The sequence below is a fragment of the Stomoxys calcitrans genome, chromosome 3 (genome assembly GCF_963082655.1).
Source record: "Stomoxys calcitrans chromosome 3, idStoCalc2.1, whole genome shotgun sequence".
NCBI classification, from domain to species: domain Eukaryota; kingdom Metazoa; phylum Arthropoda; class Insecta; order Diptera; family Muscidae; genus Stomoxys; species Stomoxys calcitrans.
In genome coordinates, this window is record NC_081554.1 from 138,881,120 (window position 1) to 138,897,107 (window position 15,988).

Consider the following 15,988-nt stretch of genomic DNA (forward strand, 5'->3'; position numbering starts at 1 on the left):
TTAAACCACCACCCCAATCACCAGATCTCAACCCCATCGAGCATCTTTAGGATCTATTGGAGAAAAAATTCGTTAGCACGTTATAACCAGTAAGGAGATGTTACGAAGTGTCATGCAGGCAGAATGGGCGAAAATAACATCTGAGGAAACAGAGAAGTTGGTAAACTCCATGCCAAATAGACTAAGTGTAGTCTTAAAACAACGTGGCTATCCTACCAAATATTAGGTGTTTGTTTTTATTTTGTGTTTAAATAACTCTTTTGTTTATTTTTAATTACTGAACGCAGACTTTGTGGTGCTTATATTTAATTGTTATCATATTTAAATCGCTCTAGAGTGAAAGTGCTTAACCAAACTTAGAATTTTGTTTTTGTTTTTTAATGTTAGGAATATGAAGAAAACATATATTTAAAAGAGTTGATTTGATTTATAATTTTATTTTGAGTTCATTAACCAAATATAAAAGTTTGTCAGGTGAATGCAGACTTTTTGGGTTATACATACATACATATGTATTTAAAAAATCATAAAAAACATTGACCTATTACGACAGTTATTATCCTGCTGCAACTAAATCCCAGTTTTGATCCGCGGAAGTGCATAGACGTAAATTTTTTCATTCTAAGTACAAATTAGTGGTTGAAACAATTTTCAATTAATTTTCTATTGGAATTAAGGATTTATTTTTTTTATTTTAGTGCTGGATAGACAAGCCGTGAAGTGCAGAAATAAAACGAGAACAAAGTTTCCGGCGAAAGTGCTTGTCAACCTGTCAAAACAATACGTGGAAAAATGTGAATATATTTGCAATGTTTATAAATGAAATTGGCAAAACACGTGTGAGCATAGAAGTCAAATAAAATCTATTTGTCATTATTTAGCGAAAAAAATATTTATAACCATATTTTATTTTTAAATAATTTCAAAGGATTTTAAAAATAATTTAAAAAAAAATATTTTTTGCTGCAACTGTCAAAAAAAAAATATTTCAGTTCTGATTGCGGATATGAAAAATTCCCCTTTCAAAGGTGGTGGTAAAAGGACAATCCCATAATCCTGCACGATTAATAGCGTAATAATAGCGCCTAATTCAGTTAGTATATGCACCGCATCTTCGACCGCACCCCCTCAGGCAGAACAACCTGAATTCAACGCAGGCGCCCCTTCTGCAAAAATGCATTGAGAGAGCCATATCTTGTAAGTTAATACTCAACCCGAAGCCAAAATCGGGTCTGTCCAGTCGCGTCACCATCGACAAGTATTAAGTCCAACGTGTCCTCCACCTAACATAAAGGCCCTCCAAAAGATGTTCCTTAAGGCGGAGGCTTATGTATTACTGTTAAGAAATAAATAAAAATAAATAATATTTCTATTCGCCAGATCCAGATCAGGAAGACAACCCTTTTCAGCAACTGGAAGACCTCTCCTATCATTGTACAAAACCGCACGACGAATCACGTCCAAATCAATCTTTGCTGAAATATGTTTTGCCAATTTTATTAATAAATTTTACCAATAAATTATCTTTTTTCCAAGTATTGTTTTGACAGGTTAACAAATAGCGTTACCACCTCATGCCAAACAAACAGACTTGCACTGGAAACTTTTTTTGCCCGTCGCGACTTATCTATCCAGTAATAAAATAAAACACATAATCGAATAAAGCAAATAATTACAAATTGATTCAACCACTCATTTGTATTTAAAATTAAAGGCATGCACGTGAGTCGTGATTAGTCGTGTCACGCGTGAGTCACGTGATTCGCTAGTGAGATCCAAATCTGTTCACGTGATCGTGCGTGAGCGTGATTAAATTAAAATTCTTCGTTCGTGAGCGTGAATCAAGACTCATAATGCTAAACACGAATCACGAAAAATTCACCAACCACGAGATATCATGACTCACAAGAAAATCACGACTTAAAAATCACGTCGCAAAACTAACTACAGCGGTCAAAAAAAGTATTCATCATTCAATGTTTTTTTTTTAATAAGTCTACAAAAGACAATTGGAATAAAAACATATTAAACTAATGATGCAGTAGTGCTTGTGTGATATATATGTACACAATTTCATTGTTTTTAAAGAAAAAAATAGTATTTATTGGAACAAAAAGGGCCATTTTACAGCTGAACACAAAAAATTAAACAAAAAAGTATTCATCATTGCAAAAAAACAAAAAAATAAATAACATAATTTAAAAAAATTAATACTTTGTTATTCGACCACCGCGTCTTATAACTTCTTTTAAACGGTTTGACATCGATTGGACTAATTTAGCGGTTATATTTTGGTCTATATTAGTCCATTCCTCCATTATCACCTGTTGCATTTGACTCTTGCTCGAAAAATTGCGCGTTCTCAATTTGCGTTCGAGATGTTCCCAAAGATGATCAATTGGGTTCAAGTCGGGACTTTGAGGAGGAGTTTTAATGACTTTGGGGCAGTTATACAGCATCCACATCTTGGTATTTAAAGCAGAATGTTTGGGGTCATTATCTTGATAATATTGAAAGTTATTACCAAGCCCAAGTTTTACAGCACTATCTTTTAAATTCCTCTTTAAAATGTCAATGTAATACTTATGATCCATTACTCCATTAATAATTTCAAGATTTCCCGCTCCTGAAGCCGCCATACACCCTCAAACCATTAAACCACCTCCACCATGTTTTACAGTAGCAACTGTGTTTCGTTCTTCAAGCTCTGTATTTGGTTTTCTGTACACTATGACCTTTCCATCGCACCCAAAAAGATTAAACTTGCTCTCGTCTGCAAAAATGACTGTTTTCCAAAATGATTCGGGCTGTTTTACATACATTTTTGCGAAGTTTAGCCTTTTCACTCGGTTTATTTTATTTATAAAGGGCTTCTTACGTGCAGTTCTTCCTCTGTAACTATGCCTTTTGAGTGTATTTCGAATTGTTTGTGTAGTAACTTCCTTCCCTAAATATTCCATAGTGTTTTTACGAAGAATGGTCGCATTTGTCTTCGGAGTTTTCTGAACTTGCCGCACTAGCCAACGCACATCTCCAACTGAAAGTGCTTTTGGTCGACCAGATCTTGGTTTATTGTCAACAGTTTTCGTTTCTGTCCACTTTCTGATGATGGATTGTATAGCAGATCGTGGTCTATTTAATATTTCACTGATAGTTTTTTGAGTTAAACCATTTCTGTGGTGTTTTATTATCAAAACTTTTACCTCATCAGAAACCTCGTTTTGCTTACGACCCATTTTGACAAAAACTATATTTTAAATGAAATTAAATATTTGCTGTCAAGGGCAAAGCCTCCTTTACTAAATAAAACAGAAAAGGGGGATTCCCAAATAATATTTGAATTTGACTTTGATGATAGCACATCAATGATGAATACTTTTTTTGTTCTGTTTTTGGTGTTATTATATAAAATTACATTTTTTGCGCTAATTAAATTTATTTTTTGAATTTATTTTAAAACATATTACGAAAAATAAACTATTGCATAAAACTGCATTATTTGTTTACTTTAAATTTTCTTCAATTACCCAAAATAAGTGAATTTATTATCAATTTTGCTAATGATGAATACTTTTTTTGACCGCTGTATTTTTTTAAAACTATTTTAATGTTACGGCAATAGGAAAGGGGGATTTTTGCTTATATATTAAGTACACAAAAACTTCTGAAAAATCTCGGTTTTACCATATGAGTTACTCCTAAAAATTTTTTTAAATAAACAAATTATGTGAATTGTTATCTAAAATGTCGTTAAAGTGAACACAAAGTTTTAAAGATAATTAATGTTTTTTCTATAATTTATTTTGTATAATCTTTCTCTTATAACAGCCTATCGTGTGATCTCTTTCATATCCTGCTGGAGTAGATTATACGAGATGCAAATGTGAATAGATGTGGCACACTAATTAATCACAAGAGACGACATCGATATCATAGGTCGGTAATCACAAGAAACGACATCGATATCATAGGTCGATCACCGGAAGTAGTAACTGCAGCCTTTGAAAGAATCGAAAGAGAGTCAGTGAAAATGGGTCTGGCAGTAAACTGAGATAAGACGAAATGGATGTTTTCAACTCCCAAAATGCCTTGCACAACCGAGCAGATAAAGAAAATGGAGGAAGTTGGGAACCACAACTTTGAGACAGTCAGTAGCTATCTACCTCGGCACCGATGTAACCGAAACGAATGACACCAGTTTTCAGATTAAGGGAAGAATAATACTGGCAAACAGATGCTACTTTGGACTAAGTAAGCAGGTTAGAAAAAAGGCTACCTCTCGACAGGTACCTTATACGGTTTTCATACAGTAGTTTTGACTTTCACTCATTTTGTGACAGTATTTTTGAGCGATTTTCCCACTTATGATTAATTTCTCTGTAGTAGCGGGTATCCGATCACCTACCTGCCACAAATTTGGCTCTATTGGAGAAAAAAATTCATCAGCACGTTATAACCAGCAAGGAGATGTTACGAAGTGTCATGCAGGCAGAATGGGCGAAAATAACATCTGAGGAAACAGAGAAGTTGGTAAACTCCATGCCAAATAGACTAAGTGTAGTCTTAAAACAACGTGGCTATCCTACCAAATATTAGGTGTTTGTTTTTATTTTGTGTTTAAATAACTCTTTTGTTTATTTTTAATTACTGAACGCAGACTTTGTGGTGCTTATATTTAATTGTTATCATATTTAAATCGCTCTAGAGTGAAAGTGCTTAACCAAACTTAGAATTTTGTTTTTGTTTTTTAATGTTAGGAATATGAAGAAAACATATACATATTTAAAAGAGTTGATTTGATTTATAATTTTATTTTGAGTTCATTAACCAAACATAAAAGTTTGTCAGGTGAATGCAGACTTTATGGGCTATATGTATATCAATTCAAATTTTAATCGAGAGACGATTGCATGAGTTTTACAAAAAATTTATGTAAAAAATTGTAATTAATATATTGACTACAATTAAACATTGTTTTCAATATTTGATGTAAATAAATTAACATAATATATTAAGAGAACATGTTTTCAAGTGCATATGACAATTTAATAAAGAAATTTGCAACTATGTAACTCAAAATTACATAACAAAACTAATTTGATTGATTATACATATTTGATTTATTTAATATAATCCTTTTATTGATACAATGCAATTTTTTTTGCCCGTGAACCCTTCTTCTAAGGAACAGTGGCAAACTTCTCACATATCAATGCAATGCTAAGGGGCCTCCTTTTTATTTCCGAGTCCGAACAGCGTGCCGCAGAGAGAAGTTTCTCTATTCTTTGGAGAGCAGTTTTACATAGCATAGTACCTCACAAATGTTGCCAGTATTAGGAGGGAAAACCACCGCTGAAAATTTTTTCTGATGGTCTCGCCAGGAATCGAACCCAGGCTTCCAGCATCACAGCGGATATGATAACCTCTGCGCTACGGAAGCCTCCCCTTTGTTAATACACATTGTTAAAATGAAAAAATGCATATGTACTCATAATTTGGTAATAAGTTATTTTGTACAATATTTTTTTTTATTAATTTGATCTCTGTAATTTTCTGTACGATGGTCTTCCCATTCTTTATATAAGACCTGGGTATTATCACAATGAAAATAAGTACAAATACAAATTTCATTCCAAAAATTTTTTTCAAATTAGTTTAATTTTTCTTACTTGATTGTTTCGCATATAGTTAGACTAACGAATCATTTGTTGTGATTAACTTAAAACTGAGCCAAATAGAAAACATGTTTTTGCTAAATAATTCTACATTTAATTCACCCATAAAAATTTAAAAAATTTTATTCAAACAATATTTCATGAGTTAATATGTGCACACATGAGGTGCACAACTTGCTGTCGATGAAAACTTTAGTCGAATTTCATTATCAACCAGGTTTGTTTTCATAGTCAATAACCCAAACTATTGTATTTTTTTTCTTAGTTGTTATAAATTTATTCAAAAATATATATGAAAATGAAGAACCTTTGAAACGTATTAAATTCAATATTGCTGTTGAACAATCAATCCTTTGACTTGAAATGCTATCATTCAATACACACAATTGGATGGCCTTTAGCATAACGGAGGCAAGCTTGTCACGGACATCGCTCAAGTTTGTATTTTCAACCAAACCTATCAAGTAGGCTTCGGAGGATTCCTGAAGATCACCAATAGTTGCCGACTAGAAACGCAAATAGGTCGTGATATCCTAAGCGATTTCATGAAGCAAGCTCTGGAAAGGCAACTTGCAGATCATCAATTCATTCGATATTTGACATCGACAAATTCACGCAGAGCCCTGGTACCGGACGATAATGATGGGGTTTCTTTACACCACCGGATGAGGATGCTGATTTACGAACGGCTTTGGTGCACAAATTTGTTTAAGGAGAGCTTTTCCACTTGTAGACTGTCAGGCAGTCTCCTGGGAATGGTCCATTCCAATAAGTGATTGTTTTCAAGTAAATGTTCGAATGCGGACCTTTTTGTTTGTTTCGAGATTCTTCAAACACTTATACCGACTACAACTCATTCATTTCAGCAATTATTTTCGCTATTTTTTACCAACTATCATTGTTGTATTATTTTAGATGAACGTTTTACCTGTTTTAAGTAATCTTTTAACATTAGTCAGCTTTTGTTAGTTTAGATGTGAATAGTATGCACGAGGAAGGGATAAAGTACCTATTACGGATTGGTTGAAAAATATTTTGTTTGGGTTGCAAATTTTCAAATGGAGATCAATTTATACAAATTAATGTATTAATGAATGTGTTAAACACCAACAAAATTTTAAATTGAATAAATGTATAACAAATTTAATTTTTATATTCTTGTTGCTATACATTATATACAATATACATTTTTTATACCAGTGAAAGCGTTTATTCATAGTGAAATGAAATGGTGCTGTTATAGGCATCTAGCTTAACCCATACTTTTCGTGCAAGTGGATATCATTCCACAGCGGAACATTTGGTTCGAGATTATTCTTAAATGTATAAAAAATTTAATTTTTATGTTCTTTTTGCTGCTGTAAAGCTTGCATTAACAATATGTTCCAAACTATGATGCTGCTGTATGTTGCATAAGCATATTCATGTCGAAAGCCGCGGGCCAATTGGATGTCTTATAGCATAACGGAGACACGCTTGTCATGGACATCGGACATGTTTGCATTTTCAACCAAACCAATCAAATAGGCTTCGGAGACTTCCTGAACATCACCAATAGCTGCCGACTAGAAATGCAAATAGGTCGTGATATCCTATGTGATTTCATGAAGCAAGCTCTGGAAAGGCAACTTGCGGATCATCAATTCATTCGCTATTTGACATCGACGAATTCACGCAGAGCCCTGGTACCGGACGATAATGAAGGGGTTTCTTTACACCACCGGATGAGGATGCTGATTTACGAACGGAATTTGTTTGAGGGTCCATTCCAATAAGTCATACTTTTCAAGTAAATGTTCCAATGCGGACCCTTTTGTTTGTTTCGATATTCTTCAAACACTTATACCGACTATAACTCATTCATTTTTTTAATATTTTTCAGCAATTCCTTTTGCTATTTTTTCCCCAATTGTCATTGTTGTATTATTTTAGATGAACGCTTTACCTATTTAATGTAATGTAGTGCTACAATACAAATTTAATGAAATGAAGTGCCACAATATTTTCAAAAATCAATCTAAGCTAATTTCAAAATATTTGAAAAATAGGAATTGACCTATTACGGTATTTATTATCCTGCTTCAAATGCAAAAAATATGTCTTGTATACAGCGGTCAAAAAAAGTATTCATCATTAGTAAAATTGATAATAAATTCACTTATTTTGGGTAATTGAAGAAAATTTAAAGTAAACAAATAATGCAGTTTTATGCAATAGTTTATTTTTCTTAATATGTTTTAAAATAAATTTAATTAGCGCAAAAAATGCAATTTTATATAATAACACCAAAAACAGAACAAACAAGTAAAAGCGTGCTAAGTTCGGCCGGGCCGAATCTTATATACCCTCCACCATGGATCGCATTTGTCGAGTTCTTTTCCCGGCATTTCTTCTTAGGCAAAAAAGGATATAAGAAAAGAGTTGCTCTGTTATTAAAACGATATCAAGATATGGTCCGGTTCGGACCACAATTAAATTATATGTTGGAGACCTGTGTAAAATTTCAGCCAATTCGTATAAGAATTGCGCCCATTGGGGCTCACGAAGTAAAATAGAGAGAAAGATTTATATGGGATCTGTATTGGGCTATAGACCGATTCAGACCATAATAAACACGTTTGTTGATGGTCATGAGAGGATCCGTCGTACAAAATTTCAGGCATATCGGATAATAATTGCGACCTCTAGGGGTCAAGAAGTCAAGATCCCAGATCGGTTTATATGGCAGCTATATCAGGTTATGAACCGATTTGAACCTTATTTGACACAGTTGTTGAAAGTAAAAATAAAATACGTCATGCAAAATTTCAGCCAAATCGGATAGGAATTGCGCCCTCTAAAAGCTCAAGAAGTCAAATCCCCAGATCTGTTTATATGACAGCTATATCAGGTTATGGACCGATTTCAACCATACTTGGCACAGTTGTTGGATATAATAACGAAATACTTCGTGCAAAAATTCATTCAAATCGGATAAGAATTGTGCCCTCTAGAGGCTCAAGAAGTCAAGACCCAAGATCGGTTTATATGGCAGCTATATCAGGTTATGGACCGATTTAAACCATACTTGGCACAGTTGTTGGGTATCATAACAAAACACGTCGTGCGAAATTCCATTCCATTCGGATAAGAATTGCGCCCTCTAGAGGCTCAAGAAGTCAAGACCCCAGATCGGTTTATATGGCAGCTATATCAGGTTATGGACCGATTTGAACCATACTTGGCACAGTTGTTGGATATAATAACAAAACACGACGTGCAAAATTTCATTTCAATCGGATAAGAATTGCGCACTCTAGAGGCTCAAGAAGTCAAGACCCAAGATCGGTTTATATGGCAGCTATATCAGGTTATGGACCGATTTCAACCATACTTGACACAGTTGTTGGATATCATAACAAAACACGTCATGCAAAATTTCATTCTGATCGGATAAGAATTGCGCACGCTAAAGGCTCAAGAAGTCAAGACCCAAGATCGGTTTATATGGCAGCTATATCAGGTTATGAACCGATTTGAACCATACTTGGTACAGTTGTTGGATATCATAACAAAACACGTCGTGCAAAATTTCATCCCAATCGGATAAGAATTGCGCACTCTAGAGGCTCAAGAAGTCAAGACCCAAGATCGGTTTATATGGCAGCTATATCAAAACATGGACCGATATGGCCCATTTACAATACCAACCGACCTACACTAATAAGAAGTATTTGTGCAAAATTTCAAGCGGCTAGCTTTACTCCTTCGGAAGTTAGCGTGCTTTCGACAGACAGACGGACGGACGGACGGACATGGCTAGATCGACATAAAATGTCACGACGATCAAGAATATATATACTTTATGGGGTCTCAGACGAATATTTCGAGTAGTTACAAACAGAATGACGAAACTAGTATACCCCCCATCTTATGGTGGAGGGTATAAAAAAGTATTCATCATTGATGTGCTATCATCAAAGTCAAATTCAAATATTATTTGGGAATCCCCCTTTTCTGTTTTATTTAGTAAAGGAGGCTTTGCCCTTGACAGCAAATATTTAATTTCATTGAAAATATAGTTTTTGTCAAAATGGGTCGTAAGCAAAACGAGGTTTCTGATGAGGTAAAAGTTTTGATAATAAAACACCACAGGAATGGTTTAACTCAAAAAACTATCAGTGAAATATTAAATAGACCACGATCTACTATACAATCCATCATCAGAAAGTGGACAGAAACGAAAACTGTTGACAATAAACCAAGATCTGGTCGACCAAAAGCACTTTCAGTTGGAGATGTGCGTTGGCTAGTGCGGCAAGTTCAGAAAACTCCGAAGACAAATGCGACCATTCTTCGTAAAAACACTATGGAATATTTAGGGAAGGAAGTTACTACACAAACAATTCGAAATACACTCAAAAGGCATAGTTACAGAGGAAGAACTGCACATAAGAAGCCCTTTATAAATAAAATAAACCGAGTGAAAAGGCTAAACTTCGCAAAAACGTATGTAAAACAGCCCGAATCATTTTGGAAAACAGTCATTTTTGCAGACGAGAGCAAGTTTAATCTTTTTGGGTGCGATGGAAAGGTCATAGTGTACAGAAAACCAAATACAGAGCTTGAAGAACGAAACACAGTTGCTACTGTAAAACATGGTGGAGGTGGTTTAATGGTTTGGGGGTGTATGGCGGCTTCAGGAGCGGGAAATCTTGAAATTATTAATGGAGTAATGGATCATAAGTATTACATTGACATTTTAAAGAGGAATTTAAAAGATAGTGCTGTAAAACTTGGGCTTGGTAATAACTTTCAATATTATCAAGATAATGACCCCAAACATTCTGCTTTAAATACCAAGATGTGGATGCTGTATAACTGCCCCAAAGTCATTAAAACTCCTCCTCAAAGTCCCGACTTGAACCCAATTGAACATCTTTGGGAACATCTCGAACGCAAATTGAGAACGCGCAATTTTTCGAGCAAGAGTCAAATGCAACAGGTGATAATGGAGGAATGGACTAAAATAGACCAAAATATAACCGCTAAATTAGTCCAACCGATGTCAAACCGTTTAAAAGAAGTTATAAGACGCGGTGGTCGAATAACAAAGTATTAATTTTTTTAAATTATGTTATTTATTTTTTTGTTTTTTTGCAATGATGAATACTTTTTTTGTTTAATTTTTTGTGTTCAGCTGTAAAATGGCCCTTTTTGTTCCAATAAATACTATTTTTTTCTTAAAAAACAATGAAATTGTGTACATATATATCACACAAGCACTACTGCATCATTAGTTTAATATGTTTTTATTCCAATTGTCTTTTGTAGACTTATTAAAAAAAAAACATTGAATGATGAATACTTTTTTTGACCGCTGTACTTAAAATATGAACAAGTTTGGCTTTCGCCATTGTCTTCATATTTTAACACATTTGGAAAAATAGTTAAAAATAAATAATTAAAAAAATACAATTTATGAATAGACCGTCTTAAGACTTGTCAAATATAAAATAATTTTTTTCAAAAAAAAAAAAATACCTATAATATCGGAAAAGATTTGCCGAAGAATCTTTGCATATTCTTCGAGGCGATAAATTATTGAGTTGTGTTTTAAGATTTGAAATCACTTGAGGTTCCTTTTACTATATAGAGGTTTGATAAGAAAATTTATTCAAACCCCCCGTAGAATTGAAAATTTCAGCTCCTGAAATGCATATCGATTTTGCTAAAGTTTGGAAAAAATTTTTAGATCTCCAGATTAAACATTTAAGCCTATAAAAAGCGAATGTATCGAATATGGTCCATATTGCCACACTTCAGGTGGGTTGGGTTTTAGCATTTAGAAAAATACTAGTTGAAAACGGTTGATATATAAACCATTCCAAGCTTTAATCCGAATACAAAAATTGGGAAAAATAGCTTAACGACGTCGCGGTAGTTGATATAAAAATGCGTCAATTTTGCATTTAAAACTTTCCTTAATAAGTCTCCTTTATTTTGCTTCAAAAATTTTATTCACACAACACTTCAAGAGTTAAATTTGGATACAGGATTGTTAGCCATAAGGACAAATTGAGGAAAAAATTATTTTGGCCAAGTTAAAGTAACCGGAATTTGATATGACACCGCTATTCTAAACACCAACAAAAATTTAAATTGAATAAAAATTTCTTTAAGGCTGTATAAAGTTTACATTTAATGAAAATTAGTTCATTTTAACTGTATCATAGGATCACTTTTTTGAGTGGTTGTAACTATATTGGATGAAACATGTGAAGCTGACTCCATGTAGGCTCAAATTTATATCGACAGGATCGCCAAGCAGAGCTAATCGCTAACCTGTTGTCGTTGCCTAAGCAGGAATGTTCTGACCAGCCTAATTTGGTGGCTTAGTAAGTTTCTGGCACAGAAAAGTTTTTGATTTGGAGGTACAACTTGCTGCCGATGAGACCTTTCGTCGAATCTCATTATCAACAAGGTTTGTATTCATAGTCAATAACTCAAACTGTTTTTTTTTTGCATAGTTAACATAAAGTTATTTAAAAATATATGTATATGACAATGAAGTACGTTTGTTGAACATTAATCCTTTGACTTAAAATGCTATCATTCAACATACACTAATTTAATGCGAAATTCTTACTTTAATTCTTTATTTAATTTATTCATTTAATCATTTACATTTGATTATTTAATCATTGTCTTTGTTGTTTTTCTTTTAACGTCATATAATTATTATTTCTTATATCCTTGTATAACATGGTCTTTCTTATTTTTTTATATATAAATCAAAAGTTTTCCCAAAACAGTTGCTTGAAATTCTTTGTATTATTTTTTTTAATAAACCATCATAATTTTTAGTTTTTGAATATTGTTATTAATAGAAGTGATAAATCATTAAGAGAGATACTCATTCAATGTACATATAACAATTTTATATTCTTGATGCTGCTGTAAACCTTGCATTAACAATATGTTCCAAACTATGATGCTGCTGTATGTTGCATAAGCATATTCATGTCAAAAGTACGTTTGTTGAACATTAATCCTTTGACTTAAAATGCTATCATTCAACATACACAAATTCTTACTTTAATTCTTTATTTAATTTATTCATTTAATCATTTACATTTGATTATTTAATCATTGTCTTTGTTGTTTTTCTTTTAACGTCATATAATTATTATTTCTTATATCCTTGTATAACATGGTCTTTCTTATTTTTTTATATGTATATAAATCAAAAGTTTTCCCAAAACAGTTGCTTGAAATTCTTTGTATTATTTTTTTTAATAAACCATCATAACTTTTAGTTTTTGAATATTGTTATTAATAGAAGTGATAAATCATTAAGAGAGATACTCATTCAATGTATAAAAATTTTATATTCTTGATGCTGCTGTAAACCTTGCATTAACAATATGTTCCAAACTATGATGCTGCTGTATGTTGCATAAGCATATTCATGTCAAAAGCCGCGGGCCAATTGGATGTCTTATAGCATAACGGAGACACGCTTGTCATAGACATCGGTCATGTTTGTATTTTCAACCAAACCAATCAAATAGGCTTCGGAGACTTCCTGAACATCACCAATAGCTGCCGACTAGAAATGCAAATAGGTCGTGATATCCTATGTGATTTCATGAAGCAAGCTCTGGAAAGGCGGATCATCAATTCATTCGCTATTTATATAATGATGGGGTTTCTTTACACCACCGGATGAGGATGCTGATTTACGAACGGCTTTGGCGGCTAATTTGTTTGAGGGTCCATTCTAATAAGTCATTATTTTCAAGTAAATGTTCGAATGCGGACCCGTTTGTTTGTTTCGATATTCTTCAAACACTTATACCGACTATAACTCATTCATTTTTTAAATATTTTTCAGCAATTCTTTTTGCTATTTTTTCCCCAATTGTCATTGTTGTATTATTTTAGATGAACGCTTTACCTATTTAATGTAATGTAGTGCTACAATACAAATTTAATGAATGCCAGAATATTTTCAAAAATCAATCTAAGCTAATTTCAAAATATTTGAAAAATTAGGATTGACCTATTACGGTATTTATTATCCTGCTTCAAATGCAAAAAATAAGTCTTGTATACTTAAAATATGAACAAGTTTGGCTTTTGCCATTGTCTTCATATTTTAACACATTTGGAAAAATAGTTAAAAAAATACAATTTACCGTCTAAAGACTTGTCAAATATAAAATAATTTTTTTCCAAAAAAAAATACCTATAATATCGGAAAAGATTTGCCGAAGAATCTTTGCATATTCTTCGAGGCAATAAATTATTGAGTTGTGTTTTAAGATTTGAAATCACTTGAGGTTCCTTTTACTATATAGAGGTTTGATAAGAAAATTTATTCAAACCCTACGTAGAATTTAAAACTCCAGCTCCTGAAATGCGTATTGAATGTCCGATTTTGCTAAAGTTTAGAAAAATGTTTTTTAGATCTCCAGATTAAACATTTAAGCCTATAAAAAGCTAATGTATCGAATATGGTCCATATTGCCACACTTCAGGTGGGTTGGGTTTTAGCATTTAGAAAAATACTAGTTGAAAGTCGGTTGATATATAAACCATTCCAAGCTTTAATCCGAATACAAAAATTGGGAAAAATAGCTTAACGACGTCGCGGTAGTTGATATAAAAATGCGTCAATTTTGCATTTAAAACTTTCCTTAATAAGTCTCCTTTATTTTGCTTCAAAAATTTTATTCACACAACACTTCAAGAGTTAAATTTGGATACAGGATTGTTAGCCATAAGGACAAAGTGAGGAAAAAATTATTTTGGTCAAGTTAAAGTAACCGGAATTTGATATGACACCGCTATTCTAAACACCAACAAAAATTTAAATTGAATAAAAATTTCTTTAAAGCTGTATAAAGTTTACATTTAATGAAAATTAGTTCATTTTAACTGTATCATAGGATCACTTTTTTGAGTGGTTGTAACTATATTGGATGAAACATGTGAAGCTGACTCCATGTAGGCCCAAATTTATATCGACAGGATCGCCAAGCAGAGCTAATCGCTAACCTGTTGTCGTTGCCTAAGCAGGAATGTTCTGACCAGCCTAATTTGGTGGCTTAGTAAGTTTCTGGCACAGAAAAGTTTTTGATTTGGAGGTACAACTTGCTGCCGATGAGACCTTTCGTCGAATCTCATTATCAACAAGGTTTGTATTCATAGTCAATAACTCAAACTGTTTTTTTTTTTTGCATAGTTAACATAAAGTTATTTAAAAATATATATGACAATGAAGTACGTTTGTTGAACATTAATCCTTTGACTTGAAATGCTATCATTCAACATACACAAATTTAATGCGAAATTCTTACTTTAATTCTTTATTTAATTTATTCATTTAATCATTTACATTTGATTATTTAATCATTGTCTTTGTTGTTTTTCTTTTAACGTCATATAATTATTATTTCTTATATCCTTGTATAACATGGTCTTTCTTATTTTTTTTGTATATAAATCAAAAGTTTTCCCAAAACAGTTGCTTGAAATTCTTTGTATTATTTTTTTTAATAAACCATCATAATTTTTAGTTTTTGAATATTGTTATTAATAAAGGGTGATTTTTTTGAGGTAAGGATTTTCATGCATTAGTATTTGACAGATCACGTGAGATTTCAGACATGGTGTCAAAGAGAAAGATGCTCAGTATGCTTTGACATTTCATCATGAATAGACTTACTAACGAGCAACGCTTGCAAATCATTGAATTTTATTACCAAAACCAGTGTTCGGTTCGAAATGTGTTCATTCACCGTAACGTTGCGTCCAACAGCATCTTTGAAAAAATACGGTCCAATGATTCCACCAGCGTACAAACCACACCAAACAGTGCATTTTTCGGGATGCATGGGCAGTTCTTGAACGGCTTCTGGTTGCTCTTCACTCCAAATGCGGCAATTTTGCTTATTTACGTAGCCATTCAACCAGAAATGAGCCTCATCGCTGAACACATGAATGAACACATTTCGAACCGAACACGATTTTGGTAATAAAATTCAATGATTCGCAAGCGTTGCTCGTTAGTAAGTCTATTCATGATGAAATGTCAAAGCATACTGAGCATCTTTCTCTTTGACACCATGTCTGAAATCCCACGTGATCTGTCAAATACTAATGCATGAAAATCCTAACCTCAAAAAAATCACCCTTTAGAAGTGATAAATCATTAAGAGAGATACTCATTCAATGTATAAAAAATTTTATATTCTTGATGCTGCTGTAAACCTTGCATTAACAATATGTTCCAAACTATGATGCTGCTGTATGTTGCATAAGCATAT